The sequence below is a fragment of the Sorex fumeus genome, unplaced genomic scaffold (genome assembly GCF_029834395.1).
Source record: "Sorex fumeus unplaced genomic scaffold, SorFum_2.1 ptg000122l, whole genome shotgun sequence".
In the NCBI taxonomy this organism is placed as follows: Eukaryota; Metazoa; Chordata; class Mammalia; order Eulipotyphla; family Soricidae; genus Sorex; species Sorex fumeus.
In genome coordinates, this window is record NW_026606179.1 from 16,702,501 (window position 1) to 16,716,073 (window position 13,573).

The following is a 13,573-nucleotide window of genomic DNA, read 5'->3' on the forward strand; positions in this document are numbered from 1 at the left end:
CAGGGCCTGCCCTGCAGTCTGCAAGCCCTCCCTCCCCGCCAGCCTTTTTGTTTATCAAGTATTAGGTTAAGAGTGAAGAGAATGCAGGAAGGGAAACTGACTAAAATAAAAATCAAGTCCAATACAAGGCTCCGGCTGAATAGGGCAGGTGGGCTGTGGCCTGTGGGCAGCTCTCACATCTGGCCTCTGAGCACTGGACATGGGGTGGAAGGTATTGGCAATGGTGTGAGAAGCACCAAGGACAGCAGAGGGTTGTGGTTAACACCAGGGCTTTAAAGTCTGGGGCACAAATGTCTCTTGGGAAACTCCAGGCTCTGCTGCTTTACCTGATGCCCACTCCCCTGTTTCTCCGACATCCCCCCTCCCCTGTCCAGCAGCAGCCACTTAGCAACATGGGCCTGTATTACAGCTGCTACACAGTGGGTCAGAGCCAAACCCAACCCCTCTTATATCGTGATCATGGCTTAGTTGGGGACAGGATCATGGGGTGGGGACTTCTTGAAATGTCTTAGTAGGGCCTGAAGGAGCTCAGACGAGTGAACTCCAAGACTATTTATTGTTCGGGTTTTGGGGCCACACCCAGTGGTGCTCAGTGACAGTTCCCAGCTCAGTGCTCTCTAGTCCCTCCTGACCATGTTCTTGGGGGCCCTGTGTTGCTGGGGATGGAAACTGTGGCTCCCACATAAGCCTTTGGGCCAGCCCCGACCCTCACCTGTTGTCTGGCTGCACAAGACCGGCTTCCTTGGTTAGTGCCCGCGGGTCCTGTCCCACTTCCCTCCCTCTTGAGACCAGTCTCTCGGTGACATCCATCCTCTGAGCGACCTGTCCAATCAGCGTCTTTCCACCGTGTCAGGGACCTTGTTCCTTCTCAACCCTCCCCTCCTATGACTGAGTCTTACACTTAGTAATCACCAGGGAGTGCAGCCATGCCAGTTTGGCCCAACGCTCACCCCCTGCAGAGCTGCTGGTGGGTGTCAGGCTCCTCACTCCAGGGAGTGGTGATGCATTCTCAGAAGTGGACATCACTCCCTAGGGAGGGGCACACATCTGCCCAGCACCAGAGACAGAATCATCCCTGGGACTTCCAACCTTATATTTCTTTCTCTTTTTAGTGTGAGGTGCAAGCAGCAGTGCTCAGCCAGTTTACTCCTGGCTCTGTGTTCAAGGGGTCACTCTTGAGGGTGCTTGGGAAACCATATATGATGCTGAGGGTTGAACAGGAATTGCCTGTGTGCTATGGCAGTTACTCCTGTACTCTCTCGCTGGCCCTCGGTCTCCCCAACATACTATTATTATTATTTGTTTTTGTTTTCATGCTATATCCAGTGGTGCTCAGGACTAACTCCTGGCTCGGGGATAACTCCTGATAGTGCTCATGGAAACATATGGGTTGACAGTGATCGAACTCTGGACTGATATACGCAAGGCAAATGTCTGACCCACCGTACTATCTCTCCAACCTTCTGTACTGTCTCTCCCCAACTAACCACAACTCAGTGCTGTCTCCTGTGTTTGCCACCCAGTGTCCTGTGCTCTAAGCCCAGCCACTGATACCCAACCTGGTGCAAGCACTCCTGTCCTCTGCCCCACCTGGTCGCCCTTGCTGCCCTCTGTCGCCTGCACCACAGGCCGGACCTTCTGATCTCTCTATGAGCGCCCCAGTGGTGAGGGCAGGAGATAGAAGGCACCATAGCTGGTTCCTGGTTGCGAATTTGGAGAAGGGGCTATTGGCAGAGCCATGGGCAAGGTAGAGGTAACTCCCCAGGGAGACAAGGACCATAGGAAGACGTGGGGTCCATGGTGGTGAGGAAAGGAAGCGGCATTGGCATGGCTCCTGCAACGAGAGATACTGGAGGTGGCAGCGGCACAGCCATGCCACAACCATGGAACTGCCCCAAAGATGAAGCAGGAGAAGAAAGATCCAGAAGAGATCCAAGAGAATGCAGAGTTCAAGGTGCTTACCTTACAGGCATCTGACCTTGTTTCAATTCCACATATGGTCACCTGCCCCTGTCTGGCAGTCAGGAGTAAACGCTGAATATGGTTGGTATGGAGAAAAGACAGAGGAAGAAGGAAGGAAAGAGGGAGGGAGAGAGGGAAAGAGGAAAGGAAGAAAGAGAGGGAGGAAGGAAGGAAAGAAGGGAAGGAGGGAGGGATGAAGGGAGGGAGGGAGGAAGGGAGGGAGGGAGGAAGGGAGGGAAGGAGGGAAGGAGGGAGGGAAAGAAGGAAGGAAGGAAGGAAGGAAGGAAGGAAGGAAAGAAGGACTCTTCTCTAATGTCCCAAGGCGCTTCCCTTCTGGACAACCCAGTGAAAGATCAGAGAACCAGGGAGCTCAGCCCAAGTTGTCCACATTGGGGAGAAGGCAGAGGGCAAACCTGAAGGTGACTCACCCCGCTGAGTCCTGACACCCAGTTCTATGTCACCCACCAGCACTCATTCTGCCTCCCGGGGGAGTTAGACTCCGAGTGGGGCTCCACGGCATGTGTGGGGCCACTCTAGCTACTCAGTCTACACCTGTCTGTCTCCGCTCTCCTATGGGTGCTCCCACCCCAACCTTCAGCATATGAAGTGAAGGTTCCTTGCTCATGATTCCCATCACCCTCTTGCAACCCATGCAGACCCAAGCCCAAGGTTGTTCCACTTCCGTTCTTGTCTCCACCACGCCTGTTTCACCCATCACGCTCCTGAATATTACTCATGTCTTCCCTCCTCAGTCTCAATAGCCCCTCTGCTCGCTGCTCCTTCTTAGCCATTAGATGTACACAAAGATCTCCCAGCTTGCAGAGGAGCTCACCCAAACCTCTCCTGAGTGCGCCCTCTAGTGCCCATCTAGTGTCCCCACAGCCCAGCCACAGTTCTTGTTTCTTTGGTTTTGGATGCTCAGGGCTCACTCCTGGCTCTGCACCCAGGGATCACTCCTAGCAAGGCTCCGGGACCATATGGGTGCTAGGATTCAAACTGGGGTCTGCCATGTGCAAGCAAGAACCTTAACTCCTGTACTATCTGTGACCCCCCAGCCACAACCACAATTCTAGTCTATCCTTTCTTTCTTCCTAACTTCCTTTCTTTCCTCCTCCTTCCTCCTCCTTTCTTCCTTCTCCTTCCTTCCTTCCCTTCCCTCCCTTCTCCTTCCCTTCCCTTGCTCCATTCATTCCTTCTTCTAACTCTTTTTTTTGTTTTAGGGTCACATCTGACAATGATCAGAGGGGTTACTCCTGGATCTGAGCTGAGGAACAGTCCTGGCATGCTCAGGGGACTGTATGGAATGCCTGGGATCAACTCCATGCTCAAGGAAAGTGACCTCTCACTATACTATCTCTCCAACCTATCATTACTCTATCTCACTTTCTTTTCAGTTTTAGACCACACCTGGCAGTGGTCAGGGCTTTCTCCTGACTCCCAGTGGGACTTGGGAATCATATGAAGTGCTGGGGGATTGAACTTGGGTCTGCTGGTACAAGACAGGTGCCCTGTGCCATTACTCTGACTCCATCCAACCACAATTCTTGAAGGAACAATGGGACCAGGAGTGGGGATCCTCTGCCCGCTGGAGATCCTCAGTCTCCAGCAACCCAGGGGTCATACCCATAAACCACCTCCTGCTGGCGCCAGATAATCTCGCCATCGGCCTCCATCCAGATCACATGGCTGCTTCCGAAAGGGAGCATAACATGAGGCTCCCGTAACCATGCCACCGGACCCTGCGCCAGGCTGTCTCACATGGGGCGCACCAGAGGGGATCATGTGAGAGCCCTCCCCACCCCAAGGGACCCAGCCCCCGCAGCCAAAAACCTTCACAACCCAACCGCTGCCAAACTCAAGACCGCTCCCCATGTGCTCAGGCCAAGCCTCACACATGAATAAACATTTTCCTGGACACATCGTAAAACACTCCCTACCCATTCTTCATAATTACTACACCACATTTGATGGGGTTTAGATAGTAGGCAACAAATCATAGAGGGAAAAAATATATATATGCCTATATACATATTTTCATATATATATATATATATATATATATATATACCAAAGCTCACATCACCCAAACCTTAACAACATGTTAGTGATATCCTATAGAATGTCTTAATGGCTCCTGACAAAACAGAACAATCTTCACACTGTTTCCTATATGAGCACTTTTTTGTAAGCATGTTCAGCAGTTCTTCGTAACATATAATGATCACAGTCCTCCCGTTGTTCATCGATTTGCTCGAGTGGGCCCAGTAACGTCTCCATCATGAGACTTCTTGTTACTGTGTTTGGCATATCGAATACGTCACGGGTAGCTTGCCAGGCTCTGCCATGCGGGCGAGATACTCTCGGTACAAAATATATTATTTCAGTTGTGTTTTGGGACAGGGATTGGGGTTTGGGATAGAAACATCCTGAATTTGGTGGTGGGAAGGTGTAATGGTGGTGGGATTAGTGTTTGAATATTGAATGTAATCAAACATTGTGAACCAACTTATAAAATTTTAAAAAAAATTTAAAAAGTAATGTGGAGTTCATGCCCAATTCTATCAGCTTAATCGATGGCTGAATAAATTGTGTTCCTACATTATAAAATAAATAAATAAATAAAAATTTTAAAAAAACAAAACACCCAACCCTCTACCAGTGCACATTCCCCACTACCAATCTCCCCAGTATACCCCCTCTTTCTCACCCTCCCCCTGCCTCCCTGGCAGAAAATTTCCCCCATACTCTCTCTCTATTTTGGACATTATGGTTTGCAACACAGGAACTGAGAGGCCATCACTTTTGGTCCTTTATCTACTTTCAACACACATCTCCCATCCCAACCGATCCTTCCAACCATCATTTTCTTAGTAATTCCTTCTCCATTCCAGCTGCCTTCTCCCCCCGCTCATGAGGCAGGCTTCCAACCATGGAGCAATCTTCCTGGTCCTTGTGTTTACAGTCCTTGGGTGTCAGTCTCATGTTATGTTATTTTGACATAATGAGTGCAGTCCTTCTATGTCTGTCCCTCTCTTTCTGACTCATTTTGATACTCTTCATATCTATGCACTTATAAGCAAATTTCATGACTTCATCTTGTAGAACTTTTCTTAATCTCCACTAGTAGGGCACAAATGATTCTCCTTCCTCTCTGCCAGATTCTCTAGTCCACAAAGGGCCTCCTCTTCCTCTGTCCCCCTTTCAAACGAGCCTCTTACCCGGTCTCTTCCTTAGCCCAAAGCTCTTTCAGAGAGACACCATTCGTGTCAACCATGCTCTGCATTTTCTTATTTTTTAATTAAAAAACATTTTTGTAGGGAGGCTGGATGCCCCGCCTGGAGGTACTCGGGGTCTACGCCTACCCGGATTCAATTCCCAACATCCCATCCGAGCCTATGCTCGGGGGTCACTCCTGATTGTGCCTGAGGGACCAGGTGATGCCAAGGATCAAATCTGGATTGCTCACATGCAAGGCACCTTAATTACTGTTCTGTCTCTCCAGCCCCACAAAAAGGACTTTAAAAAGATGTTTGTTATCGGGGCTGGAGCGATAGCACAGCGGGAAGAGCGTTTGCCTTGCACACGGCAGACACCGGGTTCAATTCCCAACATCCCATCTGGTCCCCTGAGCACTGCCAGGAGTAATTCCTGAGTGCATGAACCAGGAGTATCCCCTGTGCATCGCCAGGTGAGACCCAAAAAGGAAAAAGAAAAAGATGTTTGTGGTCCTGGCCTTCACGGGGGGCAGATAAAATAGGAACGAGAAGCACCTGTGGGGCTTACCTAGGAGAAGGCGGCCTGGGCGTGGGGACTGTGATGGGAGAGCCTGGCTGCCATCTCCCCTGGACGAACTTGGGACTGCGCCTCCGTCTCCGGTAATGCAGCGCTTCTGCCACCAGGGGGCAGTGATTACACGGAGTCCGCGGAGGCATTGCCCGGAGCAGGTTTACGCTGGCAGGTTTACTGCGGGCAGTGATGGGCCTGTGTGGAGACTGTGAGGAAAGTTGTCTCCTCCCCCACTTAAAGGGAGCAGGGGACACCTTCTGGAAGGGGACCGGGGAGGGAGAAAGACTGGCCTGGCCCAGGTGCAGACCGGCGATCCCAGTCCAGTTTTGATTTCGGCCCTCCTATCGGCCCCTGGGGGTGCAGACGGGGCTTGTGCAGCTTGTCACTTGAAGCAGCCACTGGGTTGGGTTCGGTTTGTTTTGGGCTTCCCAAAGGCCACTCCTGGTGATACCCAGCCTGGTGGATTGAACCTAACGGTTCAATTCTCAGGCCTGGGCCCCTGGACCGGGCACTGGGGCCTACCCTAGGGTCCATGCAGTGCTGGGACTTGAATTAGGGGCCCAAAGCATGCAGGGCACATGCTTCGCCCTTTGTGTGCCCTCTCCAGCTCTAGGGGTTTAAGGCTCTGGCTTTGGTGCCCTCTGCACCCACCGCAAGACATACTGAGCCCTTCACAGTTCCCACCTGTGAAAGTCCTGCAGGAAAATACGACCCCCACAATTCAGCTCTTCTCTTGGGTTCGCCTCAGACCAGAAGCCCCCCTCGTCACCCCCTCGAGGGTCTACAGAAGCCTGAGTGTGGGCTCTCTGGGATCCTGGTGTGTGGGTATGTCTGTTTCTTGGGGGGTTTCGTGTCATTTAAGACACATCCAAGTGTGAGCCACTGGTGGTACACACCAGTATTGATGCTGGGAGTGAAGCCGGAGACTTCCCGGTCCCCAGCTTTCCTCCTGTCCCTTCGTTCCCTTGCCCCCTCCTAGCCCTTTCTGTTAGACTAAATTGCACAGGAAGGGGACCCGCCTGGATGGCTCCTTCTGTGTATTAGCTTTTTGCACTTGGCTTTTGGGTTTCTTGTTGCTGCTGCGATCAGCAAGTGTATGTTTACTGTCGGTGTCCCCCAGGTGAGGTCTCTGTGCTGCTGCTCCCTGTGGAGTCCTCAGCTCACAGGAGTCTGGCCACGTTGGTCACAGTCAGCTCTACACCAGGGGAACATGGACCCAAGGTTTGGGAAGGTGGTGGAGGAGAACATGTGGTGCGAGAAGGGGGTCCCTGCCCAGGTCTGCAGTGGCCCCTCCAACATCCCTGGCTGACTCCAGTCAGCGGCACTTGCACCTCTGCCCTTCCTGAGCCTCCCCATGCCACACTTCACTCTCCACTTCTCGTCTTAGCACCCCTCAGCAGCTGCCTGGTTCTGCCTCCTCCTGGCCTTTGAAAGTCCCTTGGCTGGAACCATCACCTCCCTCAGGTTGCAGCCTCCTGCAGCACCCTCCCCGCAGACCCCCTGCACTCAGCCTGCCCTGGCCCTGGTACCTCTTTCTCTGTGTTTCAGGGGGCCCTTCGATCTGAGCCCCTGTTTATAGGATGGTAGAGAGAGCTGTCTGCCCCAGCCTGAGGAACTCGGTCGCGATTTCTCTTCTCTCCTGCTTTCTTTTTTTCTTTTCAGCTTTTGGAGTCACACCCTGCGATGCACAGGGGTTACCCCTGGCTCTGCACTCAGGAATTACTCCTGGCAGTGCTCAGGGATGCTGGGGATTGAACCCAGGTTCAAATGCAAACGCCCTACCTGCTGAACTATCGCTCCAGTCCCTCTGTTTTTCTTTGCTTGATTTTTGGGCCACACCCTGCTGTACTTTAGGGCTTCCTCCTGGCTCTGTGCCCAAGGGTCAGTTTTGATGGGAATCAGAGGACCGTGCGTGGTGCCCAGGACTGAGTCAGAGTGACCTCATACAGGATAAATGACCTAACCCCTGTGCTATCTCTCTGCCTGCTGCCCTGCTTTCTGCTGGTCCCCTTCACCCCACTGAAACACCTTCCTGCAGGAGGTTCTTGGAGGAATTTCTTCAAAATCTCTCTCCTTACTCTTGGCTCCCCCACTCCCTCTCCCACCCTTCAGTTCCCTTCCTTCTCCTCCCATCCATCAGTCCACCCCACACACCTCCCTTTCTTCCTCCCAGCCACCCCCTTTCTTCACCTCCCCCATTCTCTTCCTGTTCAAGGACATCCCAAGTCTAATTCTACTTCTCTTCTTCCCCTCATTTCTCTATCCTCTGTATCCTCATGGCTGTAAGGAAGAACTAAGCCTTATTGCACATACACACACACACACACACACACACGTACACACACTCATGTATACATACACACAGGCATACGCAAGTATTCACACAGGATGCCTCTGTGAGTGTGAGCCTCTGTGGGAAGCATGTCACTCTCACACAGGAGTGAGTGTGTCCAGAGCTTGAAGCCTGCGACGCTCTATCTATCCCAGGCACCAGGCTCTACGTGCTTCCAAAAGCACAGAGAGAGGGTGCTGGAGTGATAGGCAGCTGGTAAGGTGCTTGCCTTGCATGCTGCCGACCTGGGTTTGATCCCATATGGTCCTCCAACTTCCACCAGGAGTAACTCAGTAACTTTCTTTAGTGCAAAAGTAGAAATAAGCCCTGAGCATTTCTGGGCAAGGCCAAAACCAAAACAGTTAACGCCCCCCCAAAAAAAATGCACAGATGGAGGCTGGAGAGATAGTAAAGTGGGCAGGATGTGTGCCTTATGCACAACCAGGGTTGTGCCTTGTGCCCTAACCAGGATTCGATTCCCAGCACCCCTTATGTTAGGAGTGATCTTTGAGCAGCTGCGCAGGAGGAAGAGAGCGGCTTGGAACGCTTCAAGAACGTCGAAGAAATAGCTAAGAGGACGAAGAACCTCCGGCTCTGGGCACATCTCTTTGATTCCACTGTTCTTCCTGCATTAACATATGCCTCAGAGACCTGGGCCCTACGCAAACAAGATGAGAACGCCATTCAGGTCTCCCAAAGAAGAATAGAAAGAGCTATGCTTGGAATATCACGTTTCACTCAAATGAGAGAAAGAATCCGGAGTTCTGACATCCGTCGACGATCAAGGATCAGGGACGCTGTCTCTTTTGCCAAGGTGTCGAAAATCAGATGGGCTGGTCACGTAATGAGATTTAAAGACGACCGTTGGACTAGAGCTGTTACTGATTGGATTCCACGGGATGTCAAGAGACCGCGTGGCCGCCCACCTACCAGATGGTCAGACTTCTTCGTCAAGATCATGAACGATCGGTTTGAAGCCCTTCATGTTCCTGGAGCGAACAGATGCCATTGGGCTACACTAGCACGCGACAGGGACAAATGGAGACGTTACTGGCGCCCGCTCGAGCAAATCGCCGACTAATGGGAAGTTAAGTGATTAAGTGATCTTTGAGCACAGAGCCAGAAGTAAGTTCTGAGCTTGGGTGTGGTTGGGTGTGGCCCCAAAACAAAGAGAGAGAGAATGAAAGAGAGAGACAGAGAGGGGGGGGGAGAGAAATGTGCAGAGGTAGAATAGGAGGAGGGAGAGAGGTCTGGACCCACCTGGAAAGACCCAACATGTGTCCCCTTCCCCTGGCTGGTCCTTCATCATACCTGCCTCATCAAAGGCAGCCAGGCCTTCTGCAACTGGGGTTCTTTGGGAAGCAGGGAGGGCACCCATATTCTCACTGTAGGACCGTTGCCAAGAATTGGAAGGGCTTCAAGAGCATTTATGGCAATGGGGGATCAATTGCTACAAATCAATCAATCACCCAGGATCAACAGGGGGACTCAGCAGAGGCATCACAGGGATTGTCTAGTAATTAGGAGATGCCTCTTTTTTGCAGGCTGGGGCCGGGCGCCCCCAGGCAGTGTCATCCTAACGAGTGTGAATGGGCATTTCTTTACATGAGTGCATCTCTCTCTGACCCAAAGTAGAGATGTTGAACACATTTTTCCTGTGCTTCTTGGATGATATTATGTCTTTGAGGAAATGTATGCAGACCCTTTTCTCTCTCTTTCTTTGAAATTTATTTTTCATTTGTTTTGGGTTCCTACCTGGCAATGCTCAGTGGTTACTCCTGATTCTGGACTCAGGAATTCCTCCTGGCAGTGCTCAGGTGACCATATGGGATGCCGGGAACTGAATCCAGGTCAGTCACATACAAGGCAAACACCTTACCCGCTGGACTATCTCTCCAGCCCCATCAAAACCTTTTCTTTATGAAAATAACTTTTTGAAACTATTATTGTGAAAGGCCCTTAATTTTTTTTTGGGGGGTTGGGGGTCACACCCAGAGATGCTCAGAATTTACTCCAGGCTCTGTGCTTAGGGATCACTCCTGGTGGGACTCAAGGGATCACATGAAATGCCGGAGATGGAGCTCAGGTCGGTCGTGTACAAAGCAAGCGCCCTCCCCACTATCCTGTTCTCCGCAGAGACCCTCTCTAATGTAGCCTGAGCACTCGCTTGCCCAGTGAACCTCTAAGGCCCCAAGGCAGCAATGTGGGGTGTTCACTCACATCAGAGCGTGTAGTGCGCTTTTGCCATATGCATCACCATTTGTACTTAGTTATACCTACAAGGGATAATCCTTCCCTCCATACATACATGGTTCCTGTAGGTGATGGGAAGAGACAGACAGTAGGACACCCCTGCACTGCGCGTGCCAGGATGGCCTTTTTCCCAGGCCTCCCTCGGGTACCTGCACTCCTGTGCACGCACACTAGGGGGCGCGCAGGAGTCTGCAGGGTGTACTTCCGGCAGGGGGTCGCAGCGGGGGAGGGGGGGTCCCCCAACTCCTTCCACGTGGGAGGAGGGGAGGGCTTCTACATATGCATCTCACACTTTTTTTGAGTTCCTTCCTGCTAGCGGCGGGGTGTCTTTGTAAGCACATGGAGTGGGTGTTTCTTGTGTTAGTTTGCCACACGCACTGGGGTGGGGGTGTCTTCAGAACCTGCTTTAGGGAGCGGGGTCTATCATAGACATATGGGGAGGGCCATTAGGTCAGCGGGGCTACTCCGTGCGGTGTACAGTGTGGGGTCGGGCCTGCCCCATGCAGGGGTCGACGCGATTCCGAGCCTCTCCTGCATGAACTGCCTCAGTCCTGGCCCAGCCGTGCGCGCCCTCGAGCCGTTGTTTCTTGCATTTCGCTGTGCTCCGCGCGGTGCGGTCCCGCGGGGCCTCTGTGGTCGCTCGGTGCGCTCGGGACCATGGACTTATTTCGTTCGCCTGCAGGGTCGGTCAGTAGGTGTTACCGCATTTATTTCTGCCGTGCAAGGGCAGCGTCGGTCTTGGGAGCCTGCCCGGTGCACGTGGGCTGTCAGTGATTCTCGTGTTTCGCTCCCGCACGCGTCGCCAGGGTCCCGTGTGCCCACTCAGGCCGCCGGGCAGGCCGGGCGGGTAACAAAGCGATTGGCGGCTGCGGCAGCCGAGCCGAGCCGAGCCCGCGCCTTGCGCGCTCCCGGCCTCCCTCCGCCACCGCCCTCCTCCCGCCTACCCCCGCCCGGGCCGGGTACCACTTGCAGCCCCATTCTCCTCCTCGCACCTCTGAGACCCTGCCGGCAGGGGGCGGCAGCGGCGCGGAAGCCTCGTGCCACGCCCCCCCACGCCCCCTCCCGGCCCAAGATTTCATTCCCTCTAGGCCCCCATTTCCCCGCTCCAGCCTTACTGAGCCTGGACCGGGAGGTGCTGGGGGACTGGGGACTGCCCTCTTTGCACTCCTCCCTGGCGCCTTAGTGGTGCAGGGACCCATCATCACTGTTCCTTATTCTCCCCCTTTTCCCTCCATATCTGACTGCGACTTGCGTTTCCCATAGGCCCCTCGTGCTTATCCGGATCCCTCTCTTCTCTGTCCCTCTGTCTTCCTAGGTGTCTCCCGGTCCAGTCTCTGTCCTGTCTTGGGTGTCTCTCGCTGTCTCTGCTGCTTTGTCTCTTTTTCTGGCCTCCGTGTCTCCTTGTCTCCCTCTTTTGTCTCTGTCTCTGCCTCAGTCTCTATCGTTTGGTCTCTGTTGGTGTCCTGCAGGTTTTGCCTCCATCTGCCTGTTGCTCTCTCTTTAATCTCATTCTTTGTCTCTGGCTCTGCCTGTCTCTCCTCTCTGTGCACCTGTCTCACTATCTCTGTACTCCTCTGGCTCTCTCTGTCCTCTTTACCCCCCTCACTGCACGTGGCTGCCTCAGTGTCTGGTCTCAATGTCTCCATCTCTGTGTCTCTGTCTCTGTGTCTGGACTCAGTGTCTCCATCTCTGTGTCTGGTCTCAGTGTCTCCATCTCTCTGTCTCTCTGTCTCTGTCTCTGTCTCTGATCTCCATGTCTCCATCTCTGCCTGTCTCTGTCTCTATCTTGGTGTTTCCAACTGTCTTTGATTTCCATGTCTCTGCCTCTACCTGTCTCTGTGTCTCTGTCTCTGCCTGTCTCTGTCTATCTCATCTCGGGGTCTCGTCTCATCCCTCAGGGCCTCTGTCTCATCTCTATCTCTCATCTCATCCCTCCCGGGCAGTCTATCTCCCCGTCGCTGTTCTGGCTTTTCATCTCTCTCCCTGCTCTGACCCTTCTCCCTTCCCTGTCTCTTTGTCTCTGAGATCTCTGTGGTTGTGGAGGCCACTCTGCCTTGGCATCCCCATCTGCTCTCCCCCGCACACACACAAACACACTGCCTTGCCAGTGTCCGTGTGCCTCCTGATGTCTCTGGCATCTCTCTGGTGCTGGGATTCCCTTCTCGACCTGGGGTCCCTGTGTCCCCTCTCCCCTGGCCCCGGGGCCTCTCCCTCCTATGGTTCCTCGAGGTTGACTCGCCTCAGCCCCTCCCCTCACTCTGACCCTGTACTCCCAAATTTTCCATGTCTCTGGGTATCTCTGGGTCTGGCCATCTCTTTGTCTCTGTGCATCTTTTCCTGTCTCTGTGTCCTGAGCTCTCCCTGGTCTCTGTCTCTGGATGGTCTGTCTCTGCCTTGGAGTCCCCTGTGCTCCCCGCCATCCCCTTTCCCGTCTGTATCTTTGCAAGCATCTCTGCGTCTCGCATATCTCTGTGTCTCTGTGTCTCTCTGGACTCCTTCTGTCTCTGTGTCCCCCTCTACTGGCCCCCTCTCTGCCCACCCGCCTTCCCTGGCGGAGCGCCTCTCTGTCTCTGCGCGTCTCTCTGTCTCTGCGCGTCTCTCTGTCTCTGCGCGTCTCTGTGGGTCTCTGTGGCTCTGTGGCTCTCAGGCCTCTCCCTGCCTCCGTGTCCCTTGCGCTCCCCGCCCTCTCCCTCTCCCCCGCTCCCCCCGCGCTCCCTCGCTCGCGCTCTCTCTCTGAGCATCCTTGGGCCCGGGGTTGCCATGGGGACAAGGTGGGAGCCGGGGATGGCGCGCGCCTGGGCTCGCGCCGGCAGCTCAGGCGAGGAGCAGCGGCCAGAGCAGCGCCAGCAGCAGGCAGCGAGCGGGCGCGGGAGCGGGAGCGGGAGCGGGGGCAGCGTTGGCGGCGGCGGCTCCTCCTCGGCCATCCCCTCGGAGCCGTGCAGCTGACGCGCATGGCGAAGACAGCGGCGCCTACCGATGGGAGCAGCGGTAAGGCAAGGCGGCGCGGCGCAGCCGGGCGGGCGGGCGGGCGGGCGGGCGGCGGGCAGCCTCCTCCTCTCCCCAGCTCGCCTGCGCGCCCGCCCGCCCGCCCTCCCTTCCTCCCTCTCCCCTCGCAGCCCCTGCCCGCCCGCCCGCGCCGCGCTCGCCCTTCCATTTAAAAATCTTTAAAACTTTGCATATTAATATCTGCGCTTTGCATAATCTGACCCGCGCTTTATTGATTGCAAGAAGCTTAATGCA

At 54.0% G+C, this 13,573-nt stretch overlaps 1 protein-coding gene across 1 annotated transcript in view; it reads left to right on the forward strand.

The window, feature by feature from the left end:
• Window positions 1-13,094: 13,094 nt before the first annotated feature.
• The window catches only part of POU2F2 (POU class 2 homeobox 2), a 60,566-nt gene continuing 60,087 nt past the window's right edge, over window positions 13,095-13,573 (forward strand). The window contains exon 1 of the mRNA XM_056136772.1: window positions 13,095-13,321. The gene's annotated coding sequence lies outside the window, so the exon portion shown is untranslated. The remainder of the gene's footprint in view (window positions 13,322-13,573) is intronic.